The sequence below is a fragment of the Chenopodium album genome, chromosome 24 (genome assembly GCF_948465745.1).
Source record: "Chenopodium album chromosome 24, dcCheAlbu1.1, whole genome shotgun sequence".
Taxonomy (NCBI): Eukaryota; Viridiplantae; Streptophyta; class Magnoliopsida; order Caryophyllales; family Amaranthaceae; genus Chenopodium; species Chenopodium album.
The window spans coordinates 15453269-15466789 of record NC_137857.1 but is presented as its reverse complement, the minus strand read 5'-3'; the positions used below and the strand labels follow the sequence as shown (position 1 = coordinate 15466789).

Below are 13521 nucleotides of genomic sequence, written 5' to 3'. Positions count from 1 at the left end.
TCTTCCTCAACTAAGGGGTCACTCCCTACTACCTTTCCACTCCTTGTTGTCACGGCATACAAAGGTTTTGGGTTGACTCCTTGACTAGGGATAGAGGAAGAAGAAGAAGAAGAATTGGAAGCAAGTTGGGCAATTTGGGTTTCAAGCATTTTCATATGAGCATTGGTTCGCTTTTTATCCTCCTCATTCCTCTTCTTTTCCTCCTCATTCCTCTTCTTTTCCTCCTCATGCATCTTCATGATGGCATCTAGCTTAGCCATCACGGGATCATTAGGAGGGGCCTCAATTTGAAGAGGTTGTTGAGGTGGAGGAAGTTGGGATTGATGGAAACCCGGAGGCCTATTGGTTTGGGCATAGTTAGAAACATTTTGGCCCCTATTGCCTCCGGTTCCTTGGTTGGGAACATTGCTTTGTCGATTATTTCCCATGTTACCTTGATCACCAAAATTTTGATTTTGATGGTCTTGGTATCGGGAGTTGGGTTGTTGGTTTTGGTAGCCATACCCTCTTTGGTTAGAGTAGCCTCTTCCATTGAAATTGGAAGGGCCTCCCCCACCATGGTATTGGTTATCATAACCACCACCACTTTGGTTCCAACCACGGTTTCCACCTTGATTCCAATTCCCCATTTGATTGGGGTTTGGCCTCAAGTTCCCTACATTTTCCATTCTAGGAACAAAATTCATAGCATTGACATCTTCTACATTATCATCATATTCATAGGGAGGGGGTTGAACTTCGCAAGCATACACACAATGGGAGGTATCATGATCATAGGTTTCACATTTTGAGCAAAACATGCATCCTTGAGGCATTTTATTATAAGAAGAGGGGGAAGAAGTGGCCATACCATTGCCTCCCTTGGTTGAAGGGGAGGTATTACCATGAGGATTGGACCTTTCTTTCATCATTTCATCCATTTGCTTGGCCATCTTGGAGATTTGGGAAGAAAGGTTGTTGATTGCGTTGGCTTGCTCTAATGCATAGACACCTTTGCTAGAAGTGGCCTCCCTTTCTCCTTCGTACCAATCATCATAGTGCTTTGCGGCCTCCTCTATGATGCATTCCACTTCATCCTCTCCCTTGTTCATGATTGGACCGCCGGCGGCGGCATCTAGGCTTGTTCTCCCTTGAGGTGAGAGACCTCCATAGAAAGTGTGGATGAGTTGATACTTGGGTATCCCATGATGTGGGCATTGACGTTGAAGCTCCTTGTACCGGTCCCATGCCGCACTTAGAGTCTCACCACTCTTTTGGCGAAAGCCTTGGATCAACGATCGAGCCTCGGCGGTCTTCCTATGGTTATAAAATTTCCTCAAGAAAGTCGTTGTCACTTGGTCCCAAGTTGTGAGAGAGTTAGGGGACACCTCCTTCTCTAGCCATTCTAGACCTCTCCCAATTAAAGAAAATGGAAACATCTTGAGACGGATGTACTCTTGAGTCACCCCGTTGGCTTTGATTGTGTCACAATATTTCTCAAATTCTTTTAAATGCTCATGAGGGCTCTCAAATTTTCCACCTGAGAATTGTTTCCTCTCTATCAAAGCAATCAAATTGGGCTTGATTTCGAAGTTGTTGGCTTGAGTGGTAGGAGTTAGGATCCCACTTTGGGCTCTAAAGGCTTCGGGAGCCCCAAGACGACTCAAAGGTGTATTCTCTCCCATTTTAGGACCGTCTTCACCTCCGGACTTAAAGTTTGAAAAAGGGTTGATATCGGGACTTGATAGCGAATTAGGGCTATCTAAGTCTTCACTTGAGGGTGAATATGGTGGAGTATCTTCCAATTCTCTTACTCCTTCTTTCGTTGGGGTGTAAGAATTTCTACTCCTCGCTCTCGCTTCTCTTCGAAGTAAGGACAAAGATCTTTCTAACTCCGGATCAATGGGAACCAAAGACCTTGAGCGAGTTCGTCCTCTGTTCATACAACAAAGATAAGGAGATCGTAAGCACTGACAAGTAACAAGAAGTAACAAATACTAAAAGACAAGGAATGAGATAGTCTCAAATGAAGTAGTGAAAAATTAATGGAAGCCGTCTCCCCGGCAACGGCGCCAAATTTGACAAGGTAATAATCGCGTCGTCAAACGACTACACCTCAATCAAATATAATTTATACACCTAAACAAACCTAATACAAGTAAAAGGCAAGTATAGGGGTCGAACCACAAGGAGACATGCATAAACACCACATTCACTACTCAATACTTAAGCTACCTCGGAACAAGAAGTGTGAAAAGTTAAGAAATTAAACTAGAGATTAAGAATGATCAAAACCAAAATAACTAAGCACCAAGGGGAGTAGGTAGATGTAATGGCCAATTGATCATGCAATAACACGGGGGCAAGGCAGTGGTGAACTAAGCATGTAAGAATATCGAATTAAAGCTTAATCTAACCGCCTTCCGGGGTCAATCAAATTCTCCTAACATAGCCTCTATGTTTCCACACTAGAACCATATATTAGAAGGTGCAATCAAAGAACTATCGATAGTAATGAATCTTAACTAAGTCAACTTCCGTTTCTTGTTAGCAAAGATTCACCTTTAATCAACTAACAATGTGCACTTGCAAGAAGATTAAAGAACATCAAACACACAAAGACTTTAATCACCATTAACAAAACCCCAACATCATAAGCATGAATCAATCAACAACTACACCATCCCCACACCCTTGGCTAGGGGACTACTCACAAATCATATTGAAGGCAATATCAATCATCAAATCAATAAGCATCAACATGATCAATAAGCAATTAAGGAAAATCAAAATAAGCAAATAAAACTAAATACAAAAGCAAAGAAAGAGAGTAAGAAATTGCTCATTAATTGAAGATGAAGATTTACAAAGGTTCAAGCAAGCTCCTTCTTCAATATCCAAGTTCATCAATGGAAATCCACACTTTCTCTCTCTACTAATGAAGTTTCTCTCTCTAGATTAGGGCTAAAATGTACATAATGTTCTCATTACAAAACTAGGGGTCTTAATATGCCCCTCACATTACTCTAAAGATGAGTTAAAATGCACGGAAATACCCACGAGAGCGGCCGCTCCATCGAGGATGAGCGGACGCTCCAGAGGGTATTAATCTAAACAGCCGCCTTACTGGAGCGGGCGCTCTCCCAGACAGGAGCGGGCGCTCCCGGTGTGGAGCGGGCGCTCCTCTCTGATGGAGCGGACGCTCCATAAGTCTGGGAAACAGGGGATCAGCAGAGGAAATGGAGCGGGCGCTCCTCTCTGGTGGAGCGGGCGCTCCATAAGTCTGGAAATCAGGAGATCAGACGAGAAAATGGAGCGGGCGCTCCACTATGGTGAGCGGGCGCTCCTCTTTATAGCTCCGGACTCTTCTCCAAATCCATGCTCCTCTCTTCCGCTATTCCAATGCACTCAAAAGGTTGACTAAGCCTCGAGCAGGACCACGCGAGCACTCCATCAAACCTGCTCAAACACTCATACACAAACATAAGCATAGAAAAGAGGGAAAGCGGCAAAGCAAGGCCAAAAACAAAGTAAAAAGGAGGGGAAAACACAAAAAGGAACAAGGCAAAGAAATCTAAAACAAAGTGCTTGAAAAGGCTCAAACAAGTGTCAAGTGAAGGGAAAAACCCTTAAAGAAAAGGGTAAAAGGGTGGTATAAATACCACTCATCAAAGACCATATTATCTCATAACTCTACAAGGAAAATAAAAAGTTAATCTCGACAAGCTCGGGAGACGACAATATGCTTGGTTACTACAACCAACCATTGCCTCAATCTTCCACCAAGGAACAATCCAGTTTATGGTAAAGTCACCGGCAGCGAACACCTTGCCCCACTCACGGCGACCTATTTTCAAAAATCGTTTCTTTCGCCGGACTATGCAATTTGGAACATATGTGTGTATATCGTCAGGAGGATTAATAAGCTTTAACCTCTCCATGAGCCATATCTGCAAAATATGTATATAATTAGTATTACAGTGTAAAATAATATTCTTTAGTTCTTGATCAATTAAAAATAGCATTATTTTATACCTGTAATAAAATTGGAGAACCCCGAAAAGGTGCTCTTGGATTTTTTCTTAATGCATCCAACCATAGCATAGTGTCTCCAACAATTAGCGGCATTGGATTTCTCCCAGATTCAACTTGTTCTATAACAGATATAATCATTGATTGGCCTTCATTATCCTTACCACTAACTAAGAGCAATTGATTAAACAAGCAATAAAGAAAAGCCCTTCTCTTATAGACACGGAAATCGGGATTAGGATTATCATAAAAATAATGTGCAAATTCTGTCAAATCAACTATATTACCATGCACTATATGTTTTAAAGCCGTACCCCTCAAATCAAAAAAGCGTTCAAAATCTTTATAATAATATTCATTGATTCTAGGCATTACCGCAAGATCTGTGGAATAACAACCTATAATGGCTCCAAATTCTTCCGGTAAGGGGCATATTTCATCATGGAAAAGTCTAAAACAGTGAGTATCAATATCCCAATAGTCTATGGCAGAATAAATAAAGTCAATGTCAAGACTCATCCCCTTGATTCCAAACATACCCCCCATATGAGAAATATCTAATGCTTTTTTATCTTTAGCATAAACGGATGATTCGGGGGCTATTTATAACTTTTCTTTCATAACGGACTTCAAATCCTGTAGGAAACAGGAAAACACGTCTGTCGCCAGGCGACAAAATTGTCGCGTGGCGACAAAGGCTGTCGCGCGGCGACAGACCCTGTCGCTTGGCGACAGAATGAATTACGCGGCACCGGTTTATTTCTTTGCAGCGACACCTATTACGCCTAGGAAACCGTGTTTTTACGTACTTGATTTCGACTTCGACTTGACTTACTGTTCTATTCCTATTCATACACCCTTAATATCATTATTATTATTATTATCATTATCACCATTATCATTATTATTATTATTATTATTATTATTATTATTATTATTATTATTATTATTAGTATTATTATTATTATTATTATTATTATTATTATTATTATTATTATGTCATATTAAGCTTAATTAATTTTAGGCTTATCATTTTTCTTCCTTCATTTTTATTTTTTCATTTCTTTTTTTTGGGGGAGAGAGTCGGTACCCTCCACTAATATTAAAAATGACGGAAAATTTTCGCGCAAAAATTACACTTTCTCACACACTCATATGCACAACACATTTGTTATACAAATAATAAATCAGGCAAATAAAATGTTAATAAATAATAAAGTGCATATATATACAAGTGTCTAGTACGTGAGTCATATGAATACAATAGATAAAGTCCTACAAAAGTCAAAAAATAAAATAAACACAGGTACAACTATGGCGCCGGAGGTCGCAAGTCGCGAGGAATGCCGAATGTATCGAAAAATGTCCTACTCCGCGGAGTATGTCCATCATCGTCCCCTGAACCACCAGGCGGCGCGAACTGCAGCTCAGGGCCAGGCCACCTAACCTCACCCTGAAATCCGACGGAAAGAGGCTGGGGCTGCAAAGGCTGCTGCGACGACGAGCCAAACTCGTATGTCCCACCACCCATCCCACCTCGAACGATCGGCCCGGTTGAAACGTCCTCAGGTGATGACGTCGAGTCCTCTACAGCGGCGGCCTCAGAACGACCACCCCGACCACCTGAAGTAGTCCGGCGACGCCTTGAGTCGGACCTAGTAGTCTCTCTCTTAGGCTCGGGTCTCGACCGAGTGCGTGGAGAAGGAATAGGCTGCCCCTGCAAAAGTAAATCAAAGTTAGCAAATGCAGACAAGAATAAAGTCAAAAAAATAATAAAAACAAAAGTAATACCTCCTCAGCGTCATTGCTACGACAGGTAGCACGGTTCCGCAACCTCACAAGCTGGCTGCGAAAGGCGTCTATGCACCTAGCCATAGCCGTCACCACCTCACGAGAAAACTGCCAAAGTAACCAAGTCAGTAACAATTATAAAGCAAACATAAGGATGGTATGGGAAAAATTACTTACTCGAGTCTGGTGACGAGGAATAGACCGCTCCACGAACTGCTCACCCTCTGGAGCCGGCGGAATAAGCTCCTCGATCGGCCCATACGTGCCCTGGTAGCGTATGGACATCCTCGAAGGGATGAATTCCCTAGGGCCAGCCTGCTAAGAATGAAAAGATTAGAAAGATACTTGGGGGCTACCTAAAGAAAGATAAACTAAATAAATGAAAACATACCGCTGCCTCCTCAGAAAGGACAGGAGCTGGCGCCAGCAACGGCAGTAAGTCCTCCTCGTAGCTCTGCTCAAGGAGAACGTAAGACCTCCAAGGAGTACCCCGGGTAGGCCCACCAGCACGATCCCGCTGTAAGGCGTCGTGGAACATATGCCGAGGAGGAGGAGCGGGAACAACAAAAGTATCTGAGGAATGCTGAATGGATACCCTCTCCCCTAGGTAGACCACCGCGTCGTACGTCCCCAGAAAGTAACGACCCTCAGCTGTGTATTGTGCTGCCAGCGCAGAGATAGGGAAAGCAGCCTAAGTTCGATAGACCGGGCTAGGCTCCTGAAACATTACTAAGTAAGATACTAACACCAAAAGATGATAAAAGAGAAAGTAGGAATTAAAAAAAAATCTACCGTGAGAATCATCTCTCGAAGGCGCAGCACCTCCGACGGACCTCTGCGGCCTCCCCAACTGGCAGCAATAGGGAGCACGCGAGGAGAAGGCCTCGCAGGCGCGAGAGAGGGGAAATACTCGTAGAACCAGATCTATACAAAAAATGAAAATCAGTAAAGATTGTGCTTCTAAATCTAGAGTTAAAACCTAAAAAGGAAAAAAGAGATATACCTCTACGACCCTCCAGAAACTGGAAAGGGCAATCTCTCCAGACAGGGCCTTGTGACGACAGGAGCGCCGCAAGCCCAGTAGAAAATCCGCATAGGCCATGCTGGCCCAGTCATATGTCCCGACCAACTGGAGGTCGCGAACAGCGGACAGGTAGTATAGTAGTACTCTACTACCTCGATTAGGGGAAAACGTCCCTGATAGCAGAATCAGCACAAAGATGCGCACCCGCTGCTCTCGGGTAGTCGCATCATCCTCGAAGGCTGCAGCCAGTGTGCAGCGACGAATACATCGGGAACTCAGCTGTCCCGACTGAGCCTCAGCCTGGGCCCGAATAACGATCGGCCCCAATAACTCCAAAACCTCCGGCGAATAAACAGTGACACCGGCATCGAAAGGCAGGGGAGTAGACTGGAACTCTAGCCCCGTGATGAGACTAAAGTCAGCTGGAGTGACTGTCATCTCACCCCAGGGAAAGTGAAAAGTGTTGGTGGTGTCCCAAAAGAACTCCACCAAAGCCCGAACGACGAGGTTACCCCCATCGTATGAAAACATGGCCCGGGTGGCCTGCAGCAGGGGAGTCAATCCACATGACTCCCAAAGACGACGAAGCCCTTCATCGCGGCAGATGAATTTGTCGTACAGAGAAATGATAGTGGAATTACCCGAGCCATGGCTACGGGTCCTCCCACTCGCAAGACCTCGTCGGATCCGCTCCGACAAATGATGAACCGGCGCGTGAAACAGGGTGCGCTCGTCCCAGTCCGGCATGAGACCCAGCCTGGAAGTAGAAGGCACGTTCTCGCCCTCGCTGGTGGGCTCGTCCTCTCGACACGTGTCCCTCGACTGAGAACCGGAACCACATCGTCTAGCCATGCTAAAGTATGTAAAAGTAATTAATTTTAAGTCTCTACAGTATCTAAAGTTCGCCTAGGCCGCATGATACTATGTTCGCAAAACAGAGTACGTAGTACTAACACAAAGCAAAATTTCAAACAAGCATGGAAGTGTTCTTTAAGCAAATAAACAATTTCTTGCAAACATATGATGAATATTGTGACAATATGTACAAGTAAAAGCAGTAAAAATGTAAAGAACGACCCACATTGTTCTTCACGACCTTGAGAGGTCCAACAATGGTGAATCCTTCATTTTTTCACCAAATTGAGTCAAACAAGTCTCAAAATACTCCCAAGGTAATGTACAAGCATAATTAAACAAATTCAAGGCATAAAATTCAACAAACAAAGCAAATTAAGCAAAAACATTTTCGAATTTTCGGAAAAAACGCGAACAAGAATGTATAATTCGTTAAAAACCGAGTGGAGTTTGAGCAAAACTTACATAGATCAGGAAAATAGATAAGAAAAGCTTCGATTTGCAACAAGTTTGAGCGCATTTGGTTGAGAAATGAGCGAGAACGAGCAAAATGAAGATTTCGTGAGTTTTGAGAAGCAGAGCAGCGAAATGAGAAAGAAGAAGAAGACGGGTTTTAAAACCCCGATTCTGTCGCCAAACGACAGAATTGTCGCGAGGCGACAGACTCTGTCGCGCGGCGACAGGCACTTCTGGCCAGCGCTGGAGCGGCGACAGAGTGTTGGGCCCCTCCTTATGGTTCTGTGGGTCTAGTTTAGTAATTTGGGTTCCTTGGTACGCCATTTAGTCCCTTTAAGAAAATTGACATGATTTAGTCAGCTTGATCGCAAAATGCACTAAGTGATCGACTTGATGAAAGATCGTCTCACTTAGCTTAAAGCGCCTAAGTATTGGCTCATAATAAGGCACCGAAATATGGGTTCAACAAATAAGGCACCGAAATATTGGTTCAATAGATGCACCAAAGTAATGGTTTACAGAGGCAAAAGCACCAAAGTACTGGCACAAATATAAAAAGCAACGATAAATAATGATGTTAAGGGTCAATAGGTAAAATGATTCTTTGGCAATGTCTCAACATAGAGAGGAGTTGTCTAGCGGCGAAGTACGGTCGTGGCGAGGTAGTGTCACAAATAGTGGAGATGGCGAGGTAAGGTCACCTTCGACGGTCACTCAAGGTAAAGAAGAGATTGTCTATAGCGGCGACGTACTGCCGTGGCGACGTACGGCCACACCTAGAAGATGACGACATACAGTTATTTTCGACGATGTTCCCGAAATACTGTGGAGGATTGTCACCAAGAATATTGAAGGCGACGACATATGGTTATCTTCAACGATGGCGTTCACGAGGCACAGTGGAGGTTGTCACAAACAACATACAAATGCAACAACAAAATGGTTACTTTCAGAGACGTGTGCTCGACGGTGCAAGATACGCGTTTCTTAACTCTTTTATCTGTTTTAACTAATGATAGTTTGCAGGTATCGGCGTTATAAGAATGATTTGGAATTGCAGAACATTTTGAATCATTCTCCGTCCCTATCGATACTTTGACTCTCGTTTTTCGAAACATAAGTTTCTTCAAACTCAGTCAAAGTGGGGGCTTCTGTAGACACCCATTTGTGTCTCCCCAAAACCAAACCCAGTGATGAATGCCTTTCACGTTTGTGTTATTATCGAATTAGGTGAAAGTGATTTGAAAGTCAAGTGTTGCGGTTTAGTTTTAATTAAATTCTTTTCTCTCTGTTTTTGAAAATGACTTTATTTATTTGGAAATAGCCAAACCTGTTTAGTTTGGTCCATAATTAAGGTCCAATAATAGTGTAGATGGATGGGGCTCGAAGAGACCTTTCCAACGATATATTATAAGCCCAATTCCGATGAATATTGAGGAAGTTATGCCCAAAATACTAAACTGGGCCTGGTTAATTATTTTAATACGGCCCGATGATCTAGAGGAGGGCTCAATATTAATTATTTTTCCTAAAATTATTAGGATTAATTATAGTTTTCTAGAAGTTTCTAGAAAGTTCTTTTTAGTTCTAATATTATTAGATTTAATAATTAATTAACTTTAAAAGGTTTTTATTTTGGAATAAAATATTGTTTTGTTATCTTAAAAATATGTATTTTATCTTCTGTACGGATTCCGTAGATCAAGTTGATTAAAGATCGGATTCCGCGTGAAGAAAAACGCGCTAATACAGGTTGTCGCCAAACGACAAGTCTGTCGCCGCGCGACAGACCCTGTCGCCGCGCGACAGACCCTTTCGCCGCGCGACAGACCCTGTCGCCTCGCGAAAGACCCTGTCGCCTCGCGACAGACATTGTCGCGTCGCGACAGAGTTAATTCCTGGCGACAGCGTGGAGTTTTATTCCTTATCAAATTCTATGATTTTTCCGGACTATTTTCATTATAAATAGCGCCCGAATCCCTGTTTTCAGAATCATCAATTACCATCAATTACTTTCAATTACTATCAATACTATCAATTCTTCCTTAATTCTCTTTTTTCTCTCTTGAGCAATATATGCTTTCTTTACCTCTCTTTCTAAACTAGCTTTTTGCATACTATATTTCGCATTCACAAGATCTTGAGTCTCTTAGCCAAGTTCGAAGTTGCCTTCGCCCTAGACGTGCAAGGTTCGATATTTCTGAGGGCTTGGTCCAAAACTAGTCAAAACTTTGTTTAATTTGATTTCAATTTAATTCTTTAATTATTCTTTAGTTATTTTCATTGAAGTTTACTAACTTGTGTATTTTGTTATTAGAAAGAGGTACGAGGCTTCAAAGTAAGTAGATTAGCTTACTCCCTATTTCTTTAACAATGTAGATTGCATGCTTATTATTGATTAATTCCTAGTATCATGTTAGGATGCTTTTAATGCTTTCTAGTATCATGTTAGGATGTTATTTTATGCTTTCTAGTATCATGTTTAGGATGCCTCTTATTATTTCTAATATCATGTTAGTACCATGTTAGGTTTAAAGCTTTGATCTTTATTGTTTAGTGACATGCTAGGATTTGTTATTAATCTTGTTGGTATCATGCCTAGGATCTTGCTATTATTATCAAGCTTTATTATGCCTTATCATGCTATTGTCATCATTATTGTTTATTATTATGTTGCTTGATTATATTTTATTGTTATTGTTTGATCACGCCTTTTGTGCAGGTTTAAAGGGAATTTATACTTAAAATCACGCTTAATAAGATAATTAATAATTTGGTTTAGGCTAATGTGATTTTAATTCAAGTGATCGCCAATAATAGTTTTGTTTGTGCATTAATATTCAACCAACATAGATAAACAGGGTAGGTTTAATATAATGTTTGTATGTTATTCGAAAAGCGCGCATGAATACGAGCAGAACAAAGTAGAGGCCTATTTTATAGGGCGGGTCCTTTCTTTTGTAGATTGGATTCGTACCCTCATCCCCGGACCCTGTTTGGTTCAAGACCTTATGGAGTAGTTGATGGTCCTTTTGGATTGTCTCTTGGGTTTACAAGTTCCTAAAACTTGTTGGCGACTCTTTTTGCTCTTTGTCTTTCCCTTTGGAACGCCACCGTACTTTAGTGTATGATCACAGTGGGGTTCAAGTTTGGGGTTAACATAATGCTTGAAATATTCCCTACAGTTTTTTTTCCTTATTTTGATTTTCCTTCTTTGCTTATTGATCATGTTGATGCTTATTGATTTGATGATTGATATTGTCTTCAATATGATTTGTGAGTAGTCACCTAGCCAAGGGTGTGGGGATGGTGTAGTTGTTAATTAATTCATGCTTATGATGTTGGGGTTAAGTTAATGGTGATTAAAGTCTTTGTATGTTTGATATTCTTTAACCTTCTTGCAAGTGCACATTGTTGGTTGATTAAAGGTGAATCTTTGCTAACAAGAAATGGAGGTTGACTTAGTTAAGGTTCATTGTTATCAATAGTTCATTGATTGCACTTTCTAATATATGGTTCTAGTGTGGAAACATAGAGGCTATGTTAGGAGAAATCGATTAACCCCGAAAGGCGGTTAGATAGAGCTTTATTTCGATATTCTTGCATGCTTAGTTTACCATTGCTTTGCTTCCGTGTTATTACATGATTAAATGGCAACTACATCTACCCACTTCCCTTGGTGTTTAGTTATATTGATTTTTAATCATTCTTAACCTTTGGTTTAATGTCTTAGTTATTCACACTTCTTGTCCCGAGGTAGCTTAAGTCTTAAGTAGTGAATGTGGTGTTTATGCATGTCTCCTTGTGGTTCGACCCCTATGCTTGCCTTATACTCGTATTAGGTTTGTTTAGGTTATATAAATTGTATTTGATATAGGGATAGACAATTGACAACGCGTTTATTCCCTTGTCAAATATTCACAAAAAGGCTCATCATCATGTTAAGAAAAAGATAGACATGCCATTTTTATATAAAACAAACAAAAACCAAATAAAAGAAAAGTATAAACAAAGACCTAGACTCAAGCAATCAAAAACACTCAAACATAGACACCGTTCCCCGGCAACGGCGCCATTTTGACGAGGGAAAATTAGGTCGTTGGACTAATCTTCCTAAGCCAAACAAAATTTATAAACACTCAACAAACCTAAATACAAGTATAGAGGTAAGTCAAGGGTCGAACCCAAAGGAACGGTAATGTCTAAGTGCTTTCAATTATGTGCCTAAGCTCGGTCGAAGACGAAGGGTAAAAGAGGACACTAACAACTACTAAGACAAAGAAACCAAACAAATAAAGTTCTAGGGATTAGGATTCACCTATAATTGCAGTGAACAATGAAAATTGGTTTAGGAAGTTGACTAAGTCAAGCAATGTGAGGGAAGATCAATTGTGCAACCAAAAGAGCATATCAAGCTATTCTCCTAGAGGTCTAACTAGCGTCAACTACGATAAACTCTAGCTAGGAAACATCACAAGACACCTTAATCGTGTAAATGTAAGCCACAAATCAATGGTCCGTATCAATGTGAACTTACAATGCAATCTAGTGTGAATAATTAGGGTGATCAAGCCTAAATCAAACACACACATGCACATAATCAATTAACCAATTTAATCACCTCATCAACTCCATCAAAATCTCCAATATACATCAATCCATTACATAATATAAGCTTCACCAAATCCCTAACCAAACAACTACTCTAGCAACATCATGAAATCAACAAACAACTAAAGAAATCAACAATCAACAATAAAAGAAGAACAAATCCACTAATCAAAGATCAAATATCAATATAAAACCAAACAAATATGAAAATCTAAGATCTATCATCAATCATCAAAATCCAATCAAAATCAAACAATCTAAATGTTAATATTAAACAAAACAATAAATGAGATAGAGTTTAGAAATGCTCATTGATAATGGAGTAGATCTCCAATATAATTGTCACCATTGGATCTTCAATCTCTCAATCAGCATTGAACTTCTTCACTTTCTCTCTCTAAAATCTACTCCTAAAACTAACCCCTAGATCTAGAGAGAGAAGCTCTCAACTAAGCTAAGAATATAATCTAATTCTATTATGAAACTTGCTTACAAAAATTGGGTTCAAATAGGTATAAGAAGAGAAAGAAAATCGTCAAGATCCGATCGGAAAAGACCCACGCCGGTGCGGCCGCACTACAAAGGATGTGCGCCCGCACCATCATGAATTAGTCAAATAATTATTGGAAGCAATTTAATAATAATGGTGTTAGTAAAATAAAATAAAAATAAACCTAATTACTCACTTTCTGCATTTCCTTGAATTGCTAGTACATGAATAAATTGTAAGTAAGTTCAATAAATAATAAATCAAATGGAAATTTAAATTAATA

At 40.6% G+C, this 13521-nt stretch overlaps 1 non-coding gene across 1 annotated transcript; it reads left to right on the top strand.

Annotated features, from left to right (window-relative positions):
* The first annotated feature begins 1179 nt into the window (after positions 1 to 1179).
* On the top strand, positions 1180 to 1285 carry LOC145612829 (small nucleolar RNA R71). Its single transcript, XR_014106745.1, has one exon. It is a non-coding gene; the product is annotated as a small nucleolar RNA R71 (small nucleolar RNA).
* The last annotated feature ends 12236 nt before the right edge of the window (positions 1286 to 13521 follow it).